General features: G+C 45.1%; 1 protein-coding gene across 1 annotated transcript in view; it reads left to right on the top strand.

The window, feature by feature from the left end:
• The window catches only part of LOC122417132 (discoidin domain-containing receptor 2-like), a 143216-nt gene that overhangs the window by 47291 nt on the left and 70975 nt on the right, over positions 1-24950 (top strand). The window contains exon 3 of the mRNA XM_043430406.1: positions 23582-23633. The gene's annotated coding sequence lies outside the window, so the exon portion shown is untranslated. The remainder of the gene's footprint in view (positions 1-23581; positions 23634-24950) is intronic.

Genomic DNA, 24950 nt, shown 5'->3' with positions numbered 1-24950 from the left:
GCCCCGGACGTATGGATGGCCAGAGCAATGCGGAGATAGTACCCTGAAAAATGTATAACGGCGATAGCCTCGTGCACGCGTGTATTTATGTACGTATAAAGTGCAAATATCTATTCATGTTTTTGCATTCGTATATAAAGAAGCAATCGGAGATAATTGCCCAGCGTTTGTGACTCTTGACAACTCTCGAAAAAACATCGAACGAAGTTACGTTCATTCCAATGAACTGGAATCATTTGAAATGGCCTAGCGTTAAGCCGTGTGAATATCAGCTGAAAAATTGCATGTCGGAGGATTAAGTTATATCGGTTGATGCTCAATGCGGTGAAAATATTGCTCGATTTATTGTGATTTAATTCCTGAACGGAAGTTTCTTTCAGTATCGCTGAATCAATCCTGCTGCTATTTTTTTACTCTCGCTCTTGACGTTGGTACGAAATTTTGATGAATTTCGTTGAGCGAGGGAATCGCGCAGGAACATTGAGAGGAAAACTCCGGCAAAGATGTTAATTGGCAGGTCGTTTTTTCAAAGAATATTCAGCAGGCCTAGAAGCTGACTTCCAATTTTCTATCGAGTAATGAAACCCCTGCTGCTGGGCTCCCCCACACGCGGAGCATTTATGCGATCGATACACACAGCGACTGACATTCCATAACGAAGGGTATATCGTCGCTTTGATTTCACGAGAAAATTACATTGTGCCCTCTGACTCTATATACGCGCTCTGATTCTCAATAAAACCGCGTATTTCTCGTCCCTCTCTTTCTCCACGAGGGAGCAAATTTCGTAAACTCCCATTTTCGACTCGCGCAACTTTCGTGTCACTAATACCACGTACGATTCTCAACGGAAGAATATCTCTCTGCTATTTCATTTATTTTTCTATCAGCGAATGAAAAAAAAAACGGCGGATAAAAAAGAAAGAATCCGAGGGACGTATCACGAACGTGTATCAACGAAGAATTGCAATTTTTCCGCTGTACGAACGAGAATATCGAGACTCGTATTTCTCGCTGCGAGCATGTCTATAGTTTTATATATTTTCGTTAGAGTGTGTGTTTCGTGTCACGGAATTTCTCGCTTTTCACTCGTTTTCCCCTTTATATTACGGGAAGAACACGGAAACGAGATATATCAGCTTTGATACAGATACCAGAGCGTCCGCGTTTCTTTTTTTCTCTCCCTATCGTTGCTCCGTCTCTATCATTTCTACCTTCGTTTTTTGTACAACCGGTATCCGAAGAATCGTCGCGCGGACAACACACAGTTTACGGGTAAAGGGAGCTGCGGAAGGAGCAAATTGCAAATTCGTTCGCGTGTCACTACCGAAGCTGCTCGGGCTTTTTCCTCTCTATTCAAAAGTAGCGAGACATCGCGAATGCTTGTCTGTTACCCGATGCTTAGTTCACTTCCATTGGATACCCGACGTTGAATTAGTCATGCGTTATTCAACGGTCATTTCGAGGAAACAATAATATTTTTAAAAATACAAATTTGTAATTATTTTGTAAAGTGAAGAAAAATTCGAATGAAAAACCGAAAAATCGCGCTTGAGCACATTTTTAAAACGAAACAATATGAAGCATTCGAATTTGTGGTATCAATTCGAGGCCACAAGTATTTAATGGTAATTCGGAATATTCATTCCTACGGGAAGTATGAGGAACTTGGGAAAGTTGTAGCGGATCAAAAAAGTTACCATTCGAGTTACGTGCAGCACTAAAATTCGTCATATCAATCAGTGGACAAGTATTTCATTAGTAACTCCGAATTTTAACACTATGAAATTTTTTTAAGAAGCTTTTAAATCCAAAAACATCACAAAGAGACTTATAAGAAAATCGATTCTTCCCAGACTTTCAGGATCCTCTGGTATTATTCACAAAGCTCGCCTTCGATTGGATCGGCTTCGAGGAAACGATAATAAATCGTCGAAGCAGGATCGCTGCCATGCATCGAAACGAGCTGTCTCGAAAAAAATCGTTTCAAAACTTGTCTGGAACGAACGATCTTATTGATAAAATGAAAATTCTCTTGACTCTGTCCACTTAAAAGTTGTGCAGAATTTTCTGCTCTCGTTTGGTACCCCGTAAAAGATCTCTTTTTACCATTTGTTTTGTTTTTCACGAGAGTAATTGGATGTAAAACGCTCAAACGTATATATTTATTATCCCTGTACGTAGGTGTCCACATACATATCGGCGGCTCCTCGTTAAATCGCAATATATGCATCAAAATACAGAGGTAGCAAAATCCATGCTAATCACAGGATAAATCGAATGCTCGCGTGCAATCGCAATTAATTGGCGCCACGACGTGTCGCGTTACACTCTCGTTGAGCGATTGAGGCTCCGTTGGTGTAGGTCCACTTTCTGCATGTACACGGCGGAGAGTGTCCTAGCGCGGTGTACACACAGCGGAGTTGGGTTCTCGGTGCCCCAGCAAACCTGATTAAGGACTGATTAGCTCGAACGCGATAATTTCTCGGGTCGCGTCGTAAAACTTATTATAATAATATATCGTGACACGTAGTGTATAATACAGATAATTTTTTCGTTTCTTATCTCGTCGCAACTTCCTTTCGGCTCGTGTATTTCCCCACGCGGTATCGCTCTCGCGATGCGAGGCCTTAACGCAAGTGTGTGCAGAGCTGTGTCCACCGCGATATTCACCTGCGCGCAAGGTTTTCTAGTCGAGTCGATAATAACGGAAAATGAGACGAAATTGTATGGTAATTTTGCGAGGTGGCGCCGCGCAAAGCGAAGAAAAAGGTGTGCAAAGGAGCGGCGAATCGTCGCAGACTTTTCTTCTAATATGCACTTTTCTGCATTGCAAATATGCGCTACGCGAGGGGTGGAATTGATCGAGCGGTACACGGGGATTTATATACATCGCGAGAAATTTCGCGATTAGGAGCTGATTACGGAACGATTAGAATGTATTACACCCGTCCAATGGCACGATTATCTCCTTACGCTCGACACGTGTGCTTTGCCATGCGTGCTAAATTGATGAATTAAATGACAAAGAGAGAAAAAAACTTTTTGTGTTATGGTCGGTGTTTTAGTGCTCGGGCGATTTCTCAGGATATTGCTTCCTCGACATCGCCGTGTCGCGCAATAAAAGCGTGGTTTATACGGAGGAATACGTGTATGTCGATGCGCGGAAAGTCCCCGTTGATCAAGCAGGGGCGTTTCGCTAACGCGAGGATAATTAGCACGGTGAAAAAAATGAGGGAGCCTTGTGCCAGGCTCTCTGCACCGCACTTTTTTATTTTACTTTTTTCTTTGTTTCTCTTATCCTGCTTCTCCTTCTCTCACCTTTATTCTCGTCGCTCTTCTCCAATATTTTTTTATTCCAATCTGAATCTCGCTTACGCGGCTCTAATAAGTCGCCATCGAGGCGATAAGTGGTAGGTACCGAGGCTCTCGCGCATTTATATAACTATAGACACGCGGAGCCGCACACTCGCTGCAGCTCCAGCGAGATCGATGATCGGACGAACTGCCGTAAAAGTTACGATCGTTCGCTTCCAGGCACAGTGCCTGGCAGCTCAGAGACGCACTCAAATCCGCTCGCAATAACTAAACCTGCGCTAATTACACTCATCGAACTCCTCTTTTCGCTCTTGTTTAGTCACTCGCTGATTTGCATTTATCGGTTAATGAGGATTTATGCATTTTTTGTGCGAGCTGCTTCGAGAGAGCAGCGCGATTCGCGATCTGAAAAGCATTTTTAAAATAAACTCTCCATTATTTTTGATTAACGAATTCAAAGATATTTCTTGTATTTTCTTTCTCTTGCGCAGCTATCCGGGAACATCAACCTCCGCGCATTTCACAAATCGAACGTTCACGATTCCTGCGCGAGAGTAATATATTCTCCGGCTGCGGTTATTTTTTCAAATGTACCTGCCAAGCGGGAACTCAATACTGCAATCAATAAATAATTGAGCTTGAAAGAGTTTGCTATTGAAAAATAAAATGGTTCCTTGAGAAAGCCAATAACTGTACATTTTCACTGGTATTTAAGGAGGAGAGCCTCTCTCTGGAAGAGAAATTGTTCCGAGTCTCGGTACGCTGCTGTGATAATTATGGTGGACTCGTGTGTGTAATTCCTCGATAGAAACGTGTGTGTATTTCCACGTGTACAAATGTATAGCTGTAGGTGACGTTGGGGAGATCAAAGACCGAAGCCGCCGCCCCGTTTGCAATCGATAACGATTCTATACGATGATAAGGTACGTCGAGAAAATCGCGACCGCATAAGCCTCAATTTTTGTTTAATGAAGACATTTTTTTGTCGATTCTTTTTTTTCGTATCTGGGCGAGGCGAGTACACACGGAGAGACCCGGCGTCCTCGCGTACTCTGGGATTTATAATACAGAATATCTCGAGAAGTCTTAAGGTATTTTACGAATTTACTCCTGAACGAGGAGGACGACGACGATAGTGAAGGAATGCCGCTGCTGGTGGTACACGAAGATGCACTTTGCGCGATGCATTTTAAACGCAGTAGAAAAATTCGTAGAGTAATGTGTATCACGGAATTTAGCATATTTTCATCCTCATAGAAAGGAATCCACGGAAGAATCTTCTCGTGCAAAAAAAAAAAAAAAAATAATCTTAGAATTTCTCGATGCGGAATTCGAGTGAATATTTTTTCCGAATTATTATCAATTAGTTATCCCAAGTACGATTTCACCTCAAAACTCTACGAGTCTCCATGTGCAAAGTACTGTCAGAGCTGTTTTTATGAGTGATTGACAGTGGCTAAAATTCGAATCCGTTCGCTCTATATTGGCACAATAAAATCCACAAAAATAAGACTGCCAACGTTTTTTTTCGAGCTATAAATTTTATCCCATCCTCGCTCTATCTTTTCACGCAAATTTATATATCCACATGTGTACGTCGCTGCATATACGTAATCTAAGACATAAAATCGGTAGTGTACTCTCGCGCGGTAGCGATAGTACGATTTATTTCACCGTAGGACAATTTCAAGACGGTGGAACTAGTATCGCGAGTAGTAAAGTCTGTTTCGAAAGGAAACGCAGCAGAGAAGAAGGGGCGAGAGTATCGAAGATATTCTGTGCATCTCTCGCGTAGAGCTTCTGGATCAAGCAGAGTGTGCGAGAGACAGAGACAAAGAAAGCAGAGAGCGAGAAAGAGGAAAGTACAAGGTGGATATGCCGAAGGAGTTCGAGGACCCTTTCAAAAGAGGTTTTAGTGCGTCTCAGGGGCCCATAGAGGGAGCACCGGCTCGGATAAACGACCGGGGTTTGAACCTGCTGGCGGGCTGGATGTTGCAAAAGATTCGTTTTCACTCTACGGGCCTCGGAGAGAAAAGAGAGCGAGAGAGAGAGAGAGACAAGAAGCGATGTTAGCTCTTCATGGGGTTTATGGATCGTAGCATAAACCGGAGGAAGAAAGCTCAGTGGAAACATACACATAAATATGGGAATACCAATGCCGAATCGATCGACTCTTTGCTCGGACTTATTTCAACAAAAATATACCAAAGAAGCATATATTTACTGACAAAATTTTCGAATCCCCTCTCAACCCCCCAGTAATCATACAACATTTGACTCGTTCCCGCCATTATATAATTACAGAAAACCTACAACGTTCCCGATCCTCTTTCAAGGACGATCAACAACTGTCGTAACTGTGAAAAATCATCTTTCCTCCGCCACCATTCCAACAGCGTTCTTCCACCCATAATTTCGAGTGCGAACCTACCAGTTCGGGTGGGATGCGGGTCCAAAAGTTTGACGCTATCAAAAATAGGTTCATTTCGACTGGAGCAGTCTCTGCACATACGCGTACAGAGGTCGTAGGCGGCACTGAGAAGACTGGTATACGCGGTTCACAACGTCCGAAGGATGCTGGTGGCAAGAGAATGAGAATAAGAAGGAAGAGAATGAGAGAAGGTGGCAGAGGACAGGACAAGTCGAGAGAGAGAGAGAGAGAGTGTCGTCTTCCTCGTTGGGTTTGAAGATATATAGCAAACGTTGGTGGAGCGCCGCCGTCGTGGAAGAGCCATTATGCCCATCTGCCGCCCCTAACAAGCCATAATTGAAATCTCTAGCTCGCTCTCTGTCTCACAGAGCTCACGGCACTGGAGCCGCATACAGATACAGATTTCTGTTCGTCTGTACACACGCGTGACTACTAACTATTTCTACTACTACTACTATATGCGGGTAACGCATATATGGCCCGGTTTCTCACGTAGGCTTACAATTGGCTTTATTGTCGCGTCTGTCTGTCGAGCCATTTGAAGTGTCTTCCTTTCGCGCTGGCCGCTATGCCGGAGCCCGGCATCACCAACGAAGACGAAGGAGGGGAAGCTGCGTGCAAAACAACGAAGCCCTGGCGCCTGCCAGGGTGACCAGTTACTCTTCTTTCCGTCAAAAAAAGCAATCGGCCAAAAGCTGTTGGCTTTTTCATTGTGGACACTCCGAGATCGAAGATCTGATTATGATTTTTCGGTTTTTCGTTATGTCACTTGGGACGAGGAACGGATTGTATTTTGTATCTTGGAAAGAAAATAATATGCGTGGTGAAAAGTGGGGATTAAAATTGATTCGAAGTCACCACGGATACGAAGTTCTTTGAATATTTTCGAACATTTTAGAGCTTCTTTTTGGCTCGAGTCGATATGTTAATTTATTCGAATTCACATGGATTCTCGCTTAAGTAAGCAATTTCCTTGGGTCTTTAATATTCATCGTTCGATGAAATTGCACAGTTTACGATGCCACCTCGATATAGACGAATCAATAAAAGCAGCCCTTCGCGGTACCGAGAACGCGGCACGAAAATAGCGTAGCTCGTTTTCTGAACATGTCTCCGCGTGGTTGGTGTACGCTCCACCGCAAGTCGTTAAATCGCGATCAAATATTTTGTTCGTTCTCTGTCACTGCCACAGATGCTTGCTACCGTGGCAGTTTACATTTCGTTCGTGTACACGTATATTCCTGCACATAAATGTGCATGAACGCAAACGCGAGGAACGGAGTGGAGGAAAGCACGCGATGATGGTCGATGCGATGAGAAATTCGTGTTAGTTTGAAACATGCCAATATTTATCTGTCGTAAAAAAACAGTCATTTGAATTCGATGTGCCATTGATCGTTTCCACAACCGGAATGATAACGATGAAGTTAAATCGATGAATAAAAGATATTCGATTATGAGAATTCAGCCGAGTCAAAGTCAAAATTTGGAAAAAAAAACAAGCTCTTTCGAATCGACAGGGCGACGATGAAATGAGGAATTGAGCAAGAGAAACAAAGCCAGAAATAAAATCTCTTTGATCTCTCCTCGTTGTGCAGTCCAAGTTCGTGATCGTTCAGTGAAGATCGATCGACGAGAAAGAATGCGGCACACGATCGCATTTACTCCGTGCTTTTGTTCAAGTCTGAGAAAGATCGCGCGAGTATATTTACACATATATTCATATACACATACGTGTTTATCGATTCGTTCACCTTGCGATCGTGCGGCGCACCCGCGCTCCCGGCTCCTATGAGATCGCGCGAGAACCATTCTCAGCTTCTTCCCTTATGTATAAATATACATAAATATATTTGTGAGATTCTCATATATAGCGACACTGGTATTACGTGGTGTTGCCAAGACGTTCGGCACATATTTATATATATATACATATATTTGTGGAGTGCTCCATTTATGAATCCAGTAATGAATAATTCAATTAAAAAAGTAAACTTGCTATCCTCATCAGCCGGTTCATGGCATACATAATGAAATTCACATTTAAAATATGTATATTTGGTACGCGAGATGAATATACTATGCGATGTATGAAACAAGAATCTTTGCAGCATTCATTGGAAAGCTGAGGAGGGGCGGGGGCGGGGGGGGGGGGGGGGGGGAGGCGTTGTTGCCTCGACGCCTCTCCGCTCGTTTCCGGTGTGTACGAACGAGTGAAGTACTCGTGTCTTGGTCCGAGGAAAGAGAGTTACATGCGAGCGTTGATAAAGATGTCCGTATACGTATATTCATATCTCAATAAATCTGATTATGTTGCAAGGGAAATTTTTCTCTCTCTCTCTCTCTCGCCTCTCCTGGGACTCATCGATCAATCAAGTTCGTCACTCCCCAGCACCTCTTGCTCCTTCTCGATCTTCTGCCAGGATGTGTACCCACAAACTCTACTTTATGATAGAGTATTCCGCAGGAGACTTGGAAGTGGTGCAATTGATCGATGATAATCGAGGAATCGAGCTGCCCCACGTCTCCGCATGCGGCTCCTCTCGTCGATGCATAACGCGACGCGATCAACTTAAAAGTTATCACATTCGGCGCGAGCCCTTAACGACCCTTTCGACGCAATTCTACTCTCCAAGGGCACGCTCCGACACACGGACACACACTCCCGATATCCACCAGCACCATTGTCCGCCGTTTCGTCTCCTTCGAAGAAACCGGGAGAGGCTGGAGCTAGGGAGAGATAGCAGCACTAGCGACGAAGCCTTCTCGCCAACCGATAACTGGTTTCTTACTTTATCAGGGAGACATTGCTACCTCTTGCTACCCAGCAGCTATCTCTAGAGCCTGTTTAGTATCTCCTGTGTATAAAGCTTCACACGTTGCCTCTGGATAGACGTTTGCGTGTGTGTGTAAGTGGCGAACCCTGTGGATGGAGGGGGAGAGAGCTCTGTCGTCTGATTAGCCGCAACGTAGGAGGAAGCAACAGTAATTTCGTGCCCGCTGGTGCAGCTGAACCCTCCTCGTACTAGCGAAAATGGAGGATCGAGCTGAGAAACCGAGAGAGAAAGTCAAATTCAAGTGTGTTTATGGCAAATGCATTTGGAGAAGGAACCCATTCGAGGACACTTCCATCTTTGTCTCCTCTAACTCTCGCCCCCTTTCTGGCAAGGGACCTGAAACTCTGTACGCAGGAACCAAGAGATAGCGCAGTGACAAGACGACGAGAGAGTTTATCCGGTAGAGACGCGAGTAATTAGATCCAAGTTTCGACCGAGTTCTCGCTTTTCCGTGAACTTAGCCTACTTGATCGTGTGTATGTGTGTGTATGTGTGTGTGTGTGTGCGCTTGTGCATCCACTTGAAGACACGCCTACCGAATTTTCTTGCTACACTCCGCCGCTGCATGGAGCAGCTTAAATGATAACGATCCTTGTCTCATCGGTCTCTCATTTATTTATTTACGACTCTATTTCATTTCTAGTATCGCTTGCTGCTCCCCGATGAACAGAGTGCGCTTGTAGAGTTTGAACTTCGCAGCGGCTCATCGCGCTCTTGCCTTTTGGGTGCGATTGAAACATTCGTCTGGAGGGTTATGCGGAGGCGAACATTTTCGAATCGTGGAAGCTCGAAAAAAATTCATCTCAGGCATCAAGATTCCTGAAGATATGTTTCAAAGTACAGTGAACTTTTGAAACGTGGATGAAAAATGAAGGCCCCTCTCGAGCTTGAACCCTCTCCATCGGCTCGGCTGTTGAAATTTTGTATTAATTCAAACCATTATCTTGTCTTCTGCGTATAATACGAGGAGATGGGACACCAGACTTTTCTCCCTTTTCTGCTGTAACGAGAAGCTCCTCCACACGACTTTTCACTTTCGTCATTAAGTCAGCCCTCCTGAGCATATAATAGTCTAAGAATAAATAAGAAAAAGTCCTCGTACGAGGAAGAAGACACGAGAGGTGGGATGTTTTTGATTTTGTTTTCAAAATGTCTCTTCCTGGACCGGATGTCGTCCATCCAATTACCGGGCGTACTTCGCGCCTTCCACCTTCGCTCTTGTCAATGGAGAGTTCACCAATTTCGTTCTCGTCGTCTCGGCTCTCATTGTCTCTCTCCCTTTCTCGGGTTTCACATGCTGCTGCTCCATACAACACACTACTCATTCTCTCGCTCGAAAATAAAGAAGGTACAACGCGCGACGGACGCGCGCGTCGAGCTTTTTTTGGCGTGGGCGCACACGATCGAGTCATACACGGGACACACAGTGGACAAGGGTTTCGTACGGATGGATTTGAGAGGACGGAGAGGACGGCGAGAGAGTTGAGCGTAATTCACGCTGGGCATCAATTATACCGGTGCGGTCGACGTAATTATCTTTGCATTCGGCGCGGTCATGAGCAAACTCTGCTCTCTCTGGCTCTCTCTACCTCCTTTCTCTTTCTCTCTCTCTCTCTCTCTCTCTCTCTCTCTGCACAAATTTACGTGTATAGCATACATATAGAACTTCCGGTCGATATGGCCCGCGGTCGAAATCCCACAGTACATCTCAAGCGCACACAATATATAGTCCAATTGCAACGCCGAAATGCCAGACTCTCGCTCGCATTTGTGCGGCCAAGCACGAGCTTTCAACTTATCAAAAAATTCCTTGAATTTCGAGAGTTATCTCTCACTCTGACTCTCTCTCTCTCTCTCTTTTCTCTGCTTTTGTGCCGTCATGTCTGGCCGCTTTTGACGAATCATTGGAGCCAAGATATGCCTCGCAACCAGAAAGATAACCAGCCACGAAAATTCCGGACCACCACTGCGGACCAATCGTAAATAATTCATGCACGATTTCTGTATCAACGAGTGCACTTGTGCGATAAGCTGATGCGTCGTGCATCAAAGAATGCGGCGGTATATTATATAATGAGGATAATGATGCGTGACAAATAACAGTAGATTGATATACGTGGCTTCATTGTCCATTATGTTGAGGCTTAGTCTCGTTACGAGCAGAAAAATCGGTACCAACAACGCCTCGTATCGTGTACAAGGCACTTGAGGTATTCCTTTCGCATGGGCGGATTTTTCGGTGGCGCAAATTGGGGCACTCGAAATTTGGACTGCATGATTCCTAACTTCTGAGAAGTCGCAGTTAAAACTTCTGCTTCTGCCATTTTTCCAACTTCTATCGTTGATATCTCTTTTACGGATTCCTCAAATTTTTTTCTATCTGCGAGACAGTTTGTATCAGGAATTTAGAATTATTTAGTATATGAATTATTGAATAGAAATGTGGTGATGATGGAATTTCCTTAAGCTCCCGTATTAATTTTACGATTTTCGAAGTTTTAATTCTTTATTAAATGTTCGATAACCTGACCTGAAATTTCGCCAATCCATTAACTTGGCTGTAATTTAAAATGAGTTGTTTGTAGAATATTCGGGTTCGTGAAAGAAATACCTTAATATTCTGCATGTAACGATATGATGAGCTCGATTTTATCAAGGCACTTGAAGCTTCGAAGTTGGTTCGTCATCGAGTAAAACATTGAGAGTAAGAAGAAACCGAGTTCAAATTTTCTTATGATGAACGAATTTCGCCACTGCTACAGATAACTACAAATTGATATCGATGAATACCTTTAATTAAATGTTACATTGTGATCGTAGTTGTATCCGAGAACTGGAAGTTATTGGTCCCTATATTTGATATCAACGTGTAATAAATCTCTGACAAGAGCTCAACTTCTGGTGAATATTTCCTGTTGAAATTCAATACAACGTGCGGAGAAAGATATTTCAATAATGTTGGCAATATCTTGTAGAGTCAACAAAAAGAGAGGGAAATAAAGCGAGAAAGAGGAAAGGAGATTGAGGTAGATAGGGAGAGGGAGAGAGAAAGGAATAGTGAGAGAATCTTTTCATTGGTTCATTCCCTTTTCTCTATTCCCTCTCTTAGTTCGCCCAGTTTGTTTGGCATATCGAATATACCTCGACGCGCTTTTCTCAGCTTTCGAGCTTCCGGTGTTCCATGCAACTTTTCTTCATAGCTCCGTTCTATTTTGCCCAGCATCTTCTTCCTACTCTTCTGCTTTCCTTCATCGGCTCGTGCTCCTCGTATTTCGTCTCGCATCTTGCTTTCTTTACGTTTATATTTCTCTTTCCTCTCGCTATATACGTCCTTCGCTTTTCTCGAAAAGTATATACCCAGCAGACACTGGTGAACGCACAGTTCCTCTCTCGGAGTAATGAGATTTCTTCTGCGAAGAATGGGCGAGGGATGAGACGGGACGAATTCAGTAATAAGAATTCTTTGGCGAACTCGGAAAAGTGCACGATAAAGACCCTTCTCGGGGAGATCCTTTTTGGCACGCACTGACGTTATTCCGGTGTTAGTGAATTTTCGCACCGGCCGTTCTCCCTCTCTCTCTCTCTCTCTCTCTCTCCCTCCTAATGTATATATATTATTGTCTTCGTATATAGATGAACCGAGAAAGCATGACGGAGAGAATAGTGACGAGAAAATGAAGGAACTAATATACCGGTAAGGAAGTAAAGAAGAAATAGGAGTTGATCCTGCATCGCTCCTCTTTCTCATCCAACAGGGAAAAAAACGTCTAGAAGACACGCATTACAGAGGCCGTAGAGAGCCATTCGACGCCATCCCCTTTGGTGGAGGAGGAGGCGATACAACGAGCAGAAATATATACGAAGACATAAAGAGATGAAAATCCGAACAGGAGAAATCCTATTGCGAAATTCCTTTTCCCCGTAATTCTCATATCCGACTTCTTCCTGGTATCGTGAATTCTTAGCTTTTGTTTTTCCTCGTTCACATTGTACAGCTCCATAAAACATTTGTTTCAAAGTATCTCGATGAGAATTTCGATAAAAAATAGTATATTCAAATGTATATCCGTTGGAAGGTAAAAGAAAATCTAATAATTTGTGATTTCTGATTAGAACGTTTATAACGGTTGAAACGAGCGGTGTCTACGTGTCTTACTCGCATTGAGATTTCTCTTTGGAGTCCGTTGTCGAAAGCATAAAGCAACGATTAATAGCACGATATTCTAATTGCGGTATTAATTAACGAGCATACCTTAATCGATTTCTTGCCCCCTGAGCAAAGTCGCTCGACGTATACCTACAGCTTGTTTCCTGCACGGTGAAAAAGGTGAAAATAAAACATTCTTTAGGATAAAATAGAAAGAATTATTACGCGATGCTAGACGCTTAAGTAGGTGTACCCGTACAACCATCGAAGAACGAGCCACACGTCTCTCTCCCGACCGCAGGGCGACACTAGTAATTGTTATCTTTACACAGCGATATATATACCGGTTTTCTCTATCTTTACGATGAGCGTAGGCAAAGCGGATCGCTAGTTCTCTTACCGCGTTATACGAGCCTTTATTATATACCGAAGACACGTCGAAGGTGCGCGTGCATGGGACGCTTTGTGTGAATGTGACCAAACTTGACGATCGAAGCTTTCATTTTATTTCAATATTCAATAATTCAATCCTGCATTATGGGGAAGAGTTGAAAAATATTCTTTTATCCAAAATACGAATTTCGATAAAAATCCATCGTACACTTTCCTTCATATAATTAATAAAAACTCATTGTTTATTATTGGTTGGGTTCCTGGTCGTTTGCTCTTGGAATTTCATCCAAAAACCTCTCCCGACAACGTCATGGATATAATAAGGTACTTTACAAAAGTTTTCAAATTGTTTAATAAAAAAATAATGTTAAGGCCAGAATGACCCATGTATAGGTCTACCGGTGGTAGTTCCCGAGGGCTAAGAAAGCTATAGAGAAAGAGAGGACCACGGTCGTTCCAGACATCTGTTGCTCTCCTCGGCGCACAAGCACCAGCCACATCTTCTTCTTCTTATTCTTCTTCTGGTTCTCCGCAACAAGGGGCATTTGCATAATTATAATCTCGCGCCTGGCGCGCTCTCCTCGTCTCTCTAAAACTCCGTGGAACAGCGGAACATCCGTTTCAACTTCGCTCGGGCTAAGAAGCGAGCCCGAAAATAATACAAAAAAATAAAATGCCAGAGGAAAAAAGGAGTGCGTGAGCGGTGAGGAATAAAACGAAAAATAGAGTATTAATAATAAATTGCTCTCGTCGGCGGCTCCGAAACGGAGCCGGCGCGCGCGACGTATTTTGCAACAGAAGCAAAACCTAACCCAGTAGTTCCAATCTCTTTATCGTCCTTACCCACTCTCTCTCTCTCTCTCTCTCTCTCTCTCTCTCTCTCTCTCTCTCTTTCCAGATTTATCCTTTTTCTCGCATTACTTTCGGTGCCGATTGAAAGGCAAGGGAGACCGTACCGTGGAGAGAAAATAAATAGCAAATGAAGCAGCTCGTAGCAAAGCATTGATGAGAAACCGAACGTTAGAGCTCGAACGCAGAGAGCCTTCGTTGAGACGAAAAATAACAAGTGGCACTTTAAAGCGTAGAATTTCTGATGAAAGCGCCGCGCAAAAATACGAGTAATTATTGATTTCAGCTGAGCTTTTTTATTGATAAGAAAAACAGTCCCTGATATTCGAGGTTCGCTGAAGTTTTCTGACGAACGTGAAGTTTTTATTTAAAAACGTTGTTCATTCAGTGTTGTCGTTATTCGACGTGGAAAAACTAAGCCGCCCAGACAATAGTAGAAAAATCCCGGAGGCTTTATAAAATAGCGAGAATCTCGATGATTGTCATTGTTGTTGTTGTTGTTGTTATTTACATTGTTCCGATGGCAAAGAGCGAGGGGGCCCAGTAAGAAATCCTTGGCCAACAGAGGAGAAAAATGAAAGCTTTGAAAGGACTATTATACCGGGGTGAAAATATTTATAGGATATATATCGAATAGTGGCGCGAAGCGGAAGTACCCTTTGCCCCGAGGACGTCGTTAATACGGTGTATCGAAAGCGCGACTAAAGAAGAGGAAGAAGAAGAAGTGAAAAAGAGAAGAAAGGAAGCTCGTGGCGAGACGAATCGGTTCGCAATGTGCGGAGGAAGGAGTGGGAGAAAAAATATTCTTCCGGTTTTCCGCTTTCGTGAAGACCTTCGGGGCTGTGGAAGCGCATCAGGATTAAGGGGTGGGGCTCTTTCGTGGCGAGAAAATCTTTCGTCGCGAGATTATACGGGGAAAGAACGCGTGAGCTTTCGCCGCGAACGAGAATGACGGTAGACGGAGTGGAAAGTATGAGTGCGAGAAAAAGAAGAGAGAAGAAAAAAAATGCGAAAGCCGCTGGTGAGCTGGGACATCAGTTGTCCGGGAGTGAGAAAAATGAGAGAGAGAGAGAGAGAGAGAGAGAGAGAAAGAGAAGAAACAAAATAAAGAGAAAAATCTTCTGAGAAACGAAATAGAAAAGAAAACAGGGATCGCCAAGGTGCTATCCATGATGCCGCGGTATGGCCACGAGAAAAAGAAAGATGAAGGCGGATTTGCCGAGCTGTCGGAACGCATCGTGACCCCTCGTTATTTCACGCTGACCTCGTCGAGGTCTTACCCGAAAAGCTTCGCAGAAGCTTCGTACGCGAGACTCCCCTAGGCAAGCTTGTCCGAGCATTTCAGTTCCCTTTACTCAGCACACCCCCATACATGCCTGTTTCTCTTGAGTCTTAAGGGATTCCAGTTGCCTCGATATAATAATTTTTCATTTTCTCACCTCTGTGAACAAGCGAGCAGAGAAAATCGAGAAAAGATCACCGAAGCACATCTTGTATGTGAACACAGATGCTTTAACGTATGTGTCGATTCATTCGCTGCGATCGTTCATCTCGATATTCCGTGGCAAGGATGCTGGGACGTAGAAGCCATGGAAATCGAACAATTTTCGACAATGCCAGTGATTTTTATCCATTGAATTTCTACGCCACTCTATATTTCCACTTTTTTCTCTTCCTTCTCCTCCCCCTCGCTGCTCTGTCTCAAATTTAGTCTGTTCGAATCGTCGTGTCTGACTAAAACCCCGGAGCACTCACCCAAATACTTGCGGCTCTCAACCGGTCCGTTCCACCCGAGACGCAAAATTTCCCAGTCTCCTTTCTTTCATTATTCCACGAGAAGGCGATCCCTTCGTTTCTCCTTCCGTCTATCGGGCGTCAAATGATGCGTATAGAATAGTCTGAAAAGCCGAGACGTGGTGGATCCATTATCGATTCTCCTTTTGCCTCTTATTCTTCTTCTTCTTTCTCGCTTTGTCGCGACGAGCACGCTTTTCATTCACACCAACACACCATCCAAGGTCCAGGCATTCGAGCGAACTAAGCTCTTGCAGCTAAGACACGAGATTGCACATGCTACAATGAGAAAGGGTGGCGTTTGAGGGTGCTAAATATAAAAAGAGATAAAAATATAAATTTTGCTTCGTAGCGAGTGTGGGACAAGGACTGCGAGACGAAGATACGGCTGGAAAGAGCAAGCAAAGAGTAAAAAAGTGAAAAAGAGGGAGAAGAACCACCATACTCCAAACAGAAGTTAGTAAAGTCGCGCGTGGGGTTGAAGAAGGGTCAGCACCCCATTCGTGGTGCACACGCCCTTTCTCACTCACCCCAAAAAACGAGACTTTGCTACTGTCGGGGCGTGCGCGTGCTGCGCTTTGCTCCTTCCCGGGACAATGAGAAGAGGCGAGAAGGAGAGAGAGAGAGAAAGAGAGAGAGAGAGAAGCAACGTGAGAAGGGAGGTGGGGGGGGGGGGGGGGGCTTAGCTATACGATCCAACGTACCATGCCACCCGATGATACCGCATCTCGTGGTGTACTGGATGTAGTAGTAGTACGTCTTATACCTACCTAACCGAGACCACAAATTGCCTTGGGAGGTCTCCTGAACTGCTCTCTCAACGACCGCCACGAAATGCTTAAAGACGGCTGTAGAACGTCAACATAACGAAACTAAACGATCTCTGAGATATGGGAAAACACTTGAGAACACCGACATTAGGACCAACATTAACTGCCTGCTTTGTTTTACAATTAACGAGTGATGTTTCTTTCACATTAAATCTCAAAAACTAATAAATTCCTTTATTCTTTATTCCTTCGGAAAGAAGCGACGTGGTTAATTGGCGAACTTCAGTGGGAACTTTCCCACTAATATTGTACGTAATTGTCGGAGCTAACATGCTGCAACGTATTCCATCATCCACTGTAGTATTTTTTCATACTTTTGACCATTCATACGTAAAGTAATGGGGAAAGTATTAATCAAGTATTGCACATTGATTGGTTTGACCTAGCTGGCTTCCATACTTGTTTAATTTGCGGCAATATAACTAATCAAACGTTCGATTCTCCGGCGAGCGAGTGTTCCTATCATACGCTCCCGCACCGTCGTGACCACTCAACGAAATTGCAATTACTCACTCGTTGTTGAGGCCCTCTCGGTTTCTCCATCGTTGCTTTTATTGAAGTTTGCGTCAAACATTGGCAGAGTTTAAGGGCGCGGGAATGAGCGTCCGGGGATTCTTGATGGAAAAAAAGAAATACAGTCTGCGCGCTCAATCGACTGCTGCGCTCGACCAGGCGTTTTTCACGAGGGACCATGCCTTTTTTCTCCTCGCTTCTGTCTATCCAGCTTTCTGGCCCCTGTCCCATACCCTGTTTCTCTTCCGCATGCGGTGCGAGAGAAAGGGGGAGCTTTATTTCGGTAAACGTATGTGAGTCGTAGAAACCGCTCGATAGAAAAGTCGCGAGTAAAGTGTACGAGAAAGGGTCGATAGTAGGCAGACTGCTTGCGGAGAGAGTTTTAGCTCGCGGATGTTTATGAGGTCGAGCCGCGAGAACGCGCGCGGGTGTTTCCGAGAGCTAGTCACCGAGCCCAGCGGGGCAATGAGAATAAGAGGGGCAGAAGGGGCGCTCACTGTGGATCGGAGATACAGAGTAAGCGTGGTGTGGCTGCACTTCGATCGCCAGATGGTACATGCACACCAAACGAAAGAAAGAAACGATATTGGGCGAGAAAGCATGGGGCTAGATTTCCCCGTAGACGTAATAAAAATAGTAGGAGGGAGTTTTTGCCGAAGCGCCCATGGCGGCCGAGAGAGAGAAGGGAGGGGAGAGCTCTCTTCTCTAGACATCCGGCTATACATGGGCAGCGGCGAAAAGCGGCTGTGTGGATGTGTGTCCTGTAAAAAGCAACGGGACCCGATGGGGGCTTAAGACTCGGAGCGCAGAGGCTAACAAACGATTCTACGGACCTTCGACCCCGAGCCATATAAGCTACACGTAGTATGAATCTACACGAGACACAAAAATACACACAGATGTACATGGATACTATATGCGTAATGTGAAGAATACAGCAAATGGTAGTACTCTAGGCATCTCGGAAGAGCTCTGGCATATATTGGATTATGCAGATATACACAAGCATCGAGGATACTCAAGAGAATTCAGCCTAGCCAGGCCTTCCTTTCCTCCCCGCGTGCACGTACACATACACGTGTCTGTAAAACCATCCCTCCGTACTACAGGAACCCCAAGCGATTCGACATAACTACAAACCCACCGCGCCTTCAGCGTGTTCCACATCGAAAAATATTTGCATTCAACTGGTAGTACCTCGCTAGGGAGGGAGTGTGTTCGAACAAAACCAACGGGTAGTACACATGCACGAATATATATGTGGGTTGGCCGAGCAGCTACTCGTCTTCTTGTTTTTTCTCTCCCCTTCTCGCACATGTTCATGTTTGCATAGATCTTCAGGAAGCCCATTGCCATTCCGACGACTGTGCAATCGCTCTGCCAATACGTTTACGAACATTTCGACACCCGCTGGCCTCCTCTCTTGATCCTCATACAGGATTCGTTATGTGGTTATAGACATTGGAGCTCGCTATTCCTGATCGAAGCGAATGATGCCACCAGCCAGCGCTCCGTCGATGCTTCAACGCTTTCGCCGAGCTCTTTCTCAATGATGAGCACAGGCGATTGGTTTTTTTCAATATATGCCGAATAGGAATAGCAGCTTTTTACGATCCCGGGGAAAGATCCTCTTTCGATCGAGCGTCCCTCATATTCCGGTCCGGATTACCATAGATTGTGGCTAACCACAATTGTGTGGATTCGCAAAATAGAGTGTATCCCGTATTATGTACCGCGCCTGCATTCATATGTATGTCAGCGTGCTGTACATGACTACGAGTTTGCGCAACTGGGTCGAAAGATTTGATGGATGAGCTCGATGAATTTTCCTCTGGTATTTCGCGGCATCACTGCATGCACGGTTGTCCCAAAAGCAAGGGAGTTGAATATGAACCGAAATTCTGGCTCCGCTCCACAAATGCCAACGGCATTGAGTTTAGTGTGAGTGTGAGATTCGAACGAACGTTGGACCGCTGAATGTGCAGCGTGCATGGTCCCAAGCCCGATGGTTACGGAGCATGCCTGTGAATCGTAAAGTGCGCAACACGGTGTCGATCATTGCCATATGCGTATGTGGATCTGCAACAAAAAAAATCCAATCTACCAAACAAATCACGTGCCCGTACGATTTTTCAATTGATTCACCCGGCACACATTCGTTTTATGGTTCCTTGAATTTATTATCCCTTCCAACACATTCAAATTGGGCATTAAACATAATTCCCTTAATGCAAAGGGGCAAGACGCACAGCAAGCGATGACGGGTTCGCTATTGATATTCCAAGTGAATGTTTTCCACGCTTGACGAGTTAGTGTCCAAGCAGAGTAGACTCATTGTCCTATTATCTCGTTAGCCCATGATCATAGCTGAACCTTCGTCTCGTCCATTTCGTTCCAGACGATCAAATGTAGCCCACCAGTCCTAATACCAGCATGACCATCGTTTTGCCTTTGCCCGACAGACCATCAGACTTCATAGTAATATAGGCAAACGGAAGCATTCAAGTGTGAACGCAATTACCATGGCATAACCACCTACGATGTGGTGTCACGTAACACATATGCTGTGTCCACCACCAGCGCTCTCTCCCACTCTGACACTTTCTCGTCGATGCGCTTTTCTCTGCTTGGTATAGCCGCGCGGCGTTCAAGAACATCCAGAAAGAGCGCTAACGAGCACGCAGCCCGTGAAGACCGGCCGACTGTTCGCACTCTTTTCCTTTCTCCTGTCTTCGTTTTTTCACTCCCATGTCTCTCCTAGTCGATGCCACTCGCTCTCACAAGGCGGCATGCCCCTCCCTGGATATACCTGCTCCAGGTAACGCGTTCATCTTCGGTCATTGATCGCAATCTCTTACTAACGAGCTTACCGCCGGGTGCGAAAATCTTTCTCGAGGCGCAAACAGCCGAACCCGTGCTATAATCCTGATCTCGACACTCGTTCTGCGACGTCTCTTTCTCTCTTCTTCTCAAATGAGATGATAGGAAAAAATGAGAGATGTAACGTGAATGTGGAGATTGTACAGGAATGAAAGCTACCTGCTTTGCCCAGAGGATTTTCCAGTGTAGCAGGTCCTCTTGACGTTTGTGTAACGCAGGAAGAACGTGTGAGAGATAACCATTTTTTTCCAGTGATTTGCATTGAGATCTGTACGTGACGACGGACGCGAAGTCTCGGACGTTGCGGGGCGAGATAAAAAATGAGTCTCCCGATATCTGAAAAAAGCGTGCAAGTTGGAATGCACTTGGCCTTCGATATCAGCCTCACCGCGTCGAACATTGAACATATTGAAAATCAAACGTCATTTCTAGTCATTTCTAATCAAGCTTCCGTTGGAAGGTACGAAATTATCACTGAATCTAGACGCTGCTAGGGTTTGATCGCCGGGAATTAAACCACGGAATTTCCCCTGGGTACGAACGATCTTCCGATTGCCTATCAACCAAAAATCAGATAATATACGATGCATAAGCAACGGGACGAATGACCGAGCCAAGGGAATTGAGAACTGGCTCCGCATGTTCGCGCTATATCCGATCGGTTTCGACGCGAGACACTAAATTACCTCTGGTTTACACGCACACAAGACCTTAAGGGATAGACCCTTCCCAGGGCCCTGAGCTCGCGAGAGAATGTCGTCCACGCCCTCGCAAACGACGATCCAGAGCTCACCTCGTTACCCAAGTGTCCTTCCATCTCTCTTCCGGCTCTGCACCTCGTCTTCGGTCTCTCCTGTTACCGATGCCTGTGCTAGTAGTTAATTTCCTCTGTCCAAACAGCGCTAATCCTGGTTGACACGAGCCAACTGACGGCGGTTTATGCCCTGGAGCTCACGATATCCCAAAGAGGCGGATATACTTGTCGAGAAGAGCAGCAAGATTCAATGTACTCGCTTAAGTTGTTATATATCCATGCTCTCTGTACCAATATATGGAACTGATGTTCTTTGTACTCTTGCGTGATCATGAAAACGTAGATCGCAAATGCCTGAGGTTCCAAAACGAGTTATTACAGTGTGGTGCGAAAATCCCTTGTGATCCTTTGATCTTCTTGCCTGCCGGACGGATCAAGCACAGTTGGTGATATCAGTCGCACCTGCTCTCTGGTTTCTCGTTGACATTGTTCAGAATTTTCTTTGACGACATTCCGGATCACAAACCTTCAGATTCAATTCCATTTCACCCTCTTTCCTAACCCTTATCGAGGGAAAGGCCCACCAAAGCCACATCTCGTATGATGCAGGTTTTACAAAGAACCTTCGCGTTGAGAAACACGACGGGAGACGTAAAGAGATTTACAAGCCATCCAAAGTATCCTGCGGTGAGCTGGAATCTCATTCTCTGGACCTCGCTGCTGCAGAACATCATCCCATTATGGGTAATGGTAAGCATATTTGTTTAGGAAACTAACGCTGGGTAGCTTATTGCCGACCTAATTGCGTTCAACACGCTTCCTCGCCACTGTTGGTCTTCGTGATTCGATTACCTGTATCTTGTTTCATGCCTAATAGGCATCGAGGACTGTTCTAGGGACACCTGGATTTTAAGCATTCTACAACATCTACAAAAACATTTTGCCATTAATGTTCTAACCCTCAGGGAGATTTTAGACAAGTTTTGAAAATCCAAATAGTGCTGTATTATTTCAGGGTGATGAACGTCGACTAATTTCCTCCGCATTGTAGCTATTTCCTCACCCACCCTTTCCCATCGAAATGAGTTGAGAAGACCGACGTTTATTTCTCTCATTTAGTCTAAAACTTTGAACTCGGACCACACCCAAGTTGAGTTCATCCAAAAACTCGAACAACATTCTCATCGAGGGATATTGGTGAGCCTCGGAAACCTTTCGTCTTTCGTACACAGACCCAGCATGTGTCCCATCTTGTTCACCGATCGATGTGCCACTTTCCCTAACTCGGAGTGTCTTAAGCGCTAATGTTTATGGCGTTACGTTATACGTAGATATATGGATGTACGAAGCAAGCGGTACTCTCTAGGCTCTAGGAAGTCTGCCGCGACGTACAAGCTAAACTATTTACTCAACTAACAAGTCGGGAAAGAACTCGCACAGCCGTTGGTACGTTCGGGCAAAATTGTACTTCGAAAAAATATTGAGAAATCAGGAAAACGAGAGAAAAATGAGGGGAAGAAAAGGGAGAGGTAGACAGATCAAAACGAGATCTAGGGAAGGCGAACGCTTTGGCCCGTTAGTCTTTTCATGTTTTCTCCAAATGCCACGAAGGAATAAAACAAGAAAAAGGGAGGAAAGGATTGCGGGAACGTGAAACGCGGTCTAAATATAAATCTAAATATATCCCTGTCTAGAACTCGTTCCTTCGTAACCCAGAGTGACGGCTAACGTGAAAAATAAATAAATTTCGTTCTCGTTGTCGTTTTTTTTTCTTTTCATTTTATTTATTTTTTCATCTCTTCTCCACACTCATCTCTCCGCGACTGGACAGGCTCTCCCGGGAAGAGAGTCGCTTGGGATGAATACATACTACGGCAACAGCACCTGCTTCTCTCGCTCTTTCTCCCTCGTGTTCTTCCTCGCTCTCACGTGGCAGTTACGCTGCCGCGCGGCGAGCCCCACAATCTTTCGTGTTAATTGATAGCTGCGAAAACGGTGGTTAATTATATATACGAATGGAGAATGTAGATCCAGGTTGCATGACAGTCAGAAAGGGATGCTGCTGTCGGACAGAGATGGAAGGCGATACATGAAAGCCCGGCCGGGTGAAAACGGGCCAGGAAGATGCTGCAGGATTGGTGGAGCGTAACGGGACCATCGAACAGTTACTACCACACGACCGCCCCGCGTCGAATATCGTTGGACGCGCGCGCGCGCGCGCGCCTGCTACATCAATCGGATATCGATGCGCCACTCGCGCCCACTATTACCGTTTTATCGTTTATACGCTCGGGTCTCCTGCTCCTCTCTTTTCCTACGAATTCATCTGGACTATCATCCATCTTTTGTGGCTAATTGACCGCGTGCACCAGCCGAGAGTAGCAAAAATAGAGCAACCAAGCAACTTCTGTCCTTCAATTCCAGGCTCGTGATCCAACCCCGCGTCTTTCTCTATCACTGTCCTTCATTCTCCCTCGTTCTTGCATCTCTCTATCGCAGAGCCACCGATGGATACCCATTCAGCGGGGTGAACATTGAGTATAATGTTGCCGCGGCTATAGGATATTGCGGTTGATCTTCTCGGTTGCGCGCCTTCACGTGGTCCGGCTGGTCTCATCTGTCGTTACGATACTACAGAGACCACCACTTGTCGACAGAGAAAGAGACCCGGGACCACTCTAAGCCACGCCCAAAATTATCCGCTTCGTTAAACTGTTAGGAACGTTGGACTCGAGCTATTTTTCATAATTTATGAGCCTGCTGGCATCGTATTATGAACCTGTTGTTCTCTCTACCAAAATTTCTAATTGACGTATTCACTTCCCTTGCTTACAGACGGTGGCTTGGTTCGAGCGTGAAAACAGATTGAAGATCCGATCAAATTTCGGTAAGTGTCTTTACGTATTAAAAAAACAAAATATTTCACCATCATTTGCCCCGAATATTGACGAACTCTAATCCAGTCTCAAACTGGGCGTTTTCGTTGTTCCTTGTCATCGACGCGACAACTGGCCAGAGATATTCGAATGTGGGTGTCGACCCGGCGGCGTCTCCTTGAATAATGAATCTCTTGAGACAGTTGATGCCAGGTGGTGACGAGTTACCGTGCTGGGTAAATTAATTCCATGGCCGCATAAGAGAGTTTTTTTGCAGGCAGCATATTCACGCACACACACAGCAGCAGCAACAGAAGCAATTCTCAATGTAACTTCGCAGCAGAAGGAAGCCGAGTGTTTTATATTTAAATTTTGCGTTTGGGATCGTTCGTCAACGTCCCGTCTAGTCCACGCCTTTCGAGTGTCAGTCCGGAGCAGCGGAACGCACGAGGAGGATCTTCTTCTTCCTCCTCCTTCTTCTGCTTCCAATGATTCTCCACGGCGCATGGACCGCGTTCTCATTCGGTTCTCCGGGCGCGTCGGCACTTTCGCCTTTTTCTCTGCCATTAGCCTCTCCACAATCTCGGACTCGAGCGCGCTCGCTTTTGCTCAAATACCACGGAGTTAAAGACTCGCTTAGATATATTCCTGGCCTGGAGTATTTTTCTCGCTCGCTCTCCCTCGTGTTAATACGCTGACTCGTGATGAGTGGACTATGCGAATGTGTATACGATGTCCGAGAATCGTAGCGAGCGTTGCTACACCAAACACTCACCGTGGGCAAAGCTCTTCGCGGATTTTACCGCGCCAGCAGGAAACAGCTCGAAGATCGCGAGACACCCGGCTACGCGGACGTTACATATCTTCTTTCTCACTTTCTCTTCCATGCAAAGCAGCTTCGGAGATACGAAAGTCCGAGAGCAGGGAGAGAGCAATAGTTCTCTTTGGTGGAAGGCAGCGCGAGAAAATATCGTCATCTCCTGCCTGCCTAAATAGTTCATAGACTTTTGCGCCTGTAAAGCAGAGAGAAAGAGAGAGAAATTCTCCTCCCTCTAGAAACTCAAGAATTCAACTCCCATGAATCCTCGAATACTCCACTCTCGTATATTTCGACTTATAGATATACGCAACGTCATATTCGCATGTATGATACCCGAACTGAGCAAAGTCCCACGGATTATTACATATAAAATTAGCCACGCGTTTCCGTAAGTCTTTCCTTCATCTCGCTGCCTTCTCTTTCCCCATGCGAGATCATATCCCGCGCAGACCTGCGGGGCGAAATACGTAATTACCATGAAGAAGCAACGCACATGAATCATTCGCAC

The sequence above is a fragment of the Venturia canescens genome, chromosome 10 (assembly GCF_019457755.1).
Source record: "Venturia canescens isolate UGA chromosome 10, ASM1945775v1, whole genome shotgun sequence".
Taxonomy (NCBI): Eukaryota; Metazoa; Arthropoda; class Insecta; order Hymenoptera; family Ichneumonidae; genus Venturia; species Venturia canescens.
This window is presented reverse-complemented; position numbering and strand designations above follow the sequence as displayed.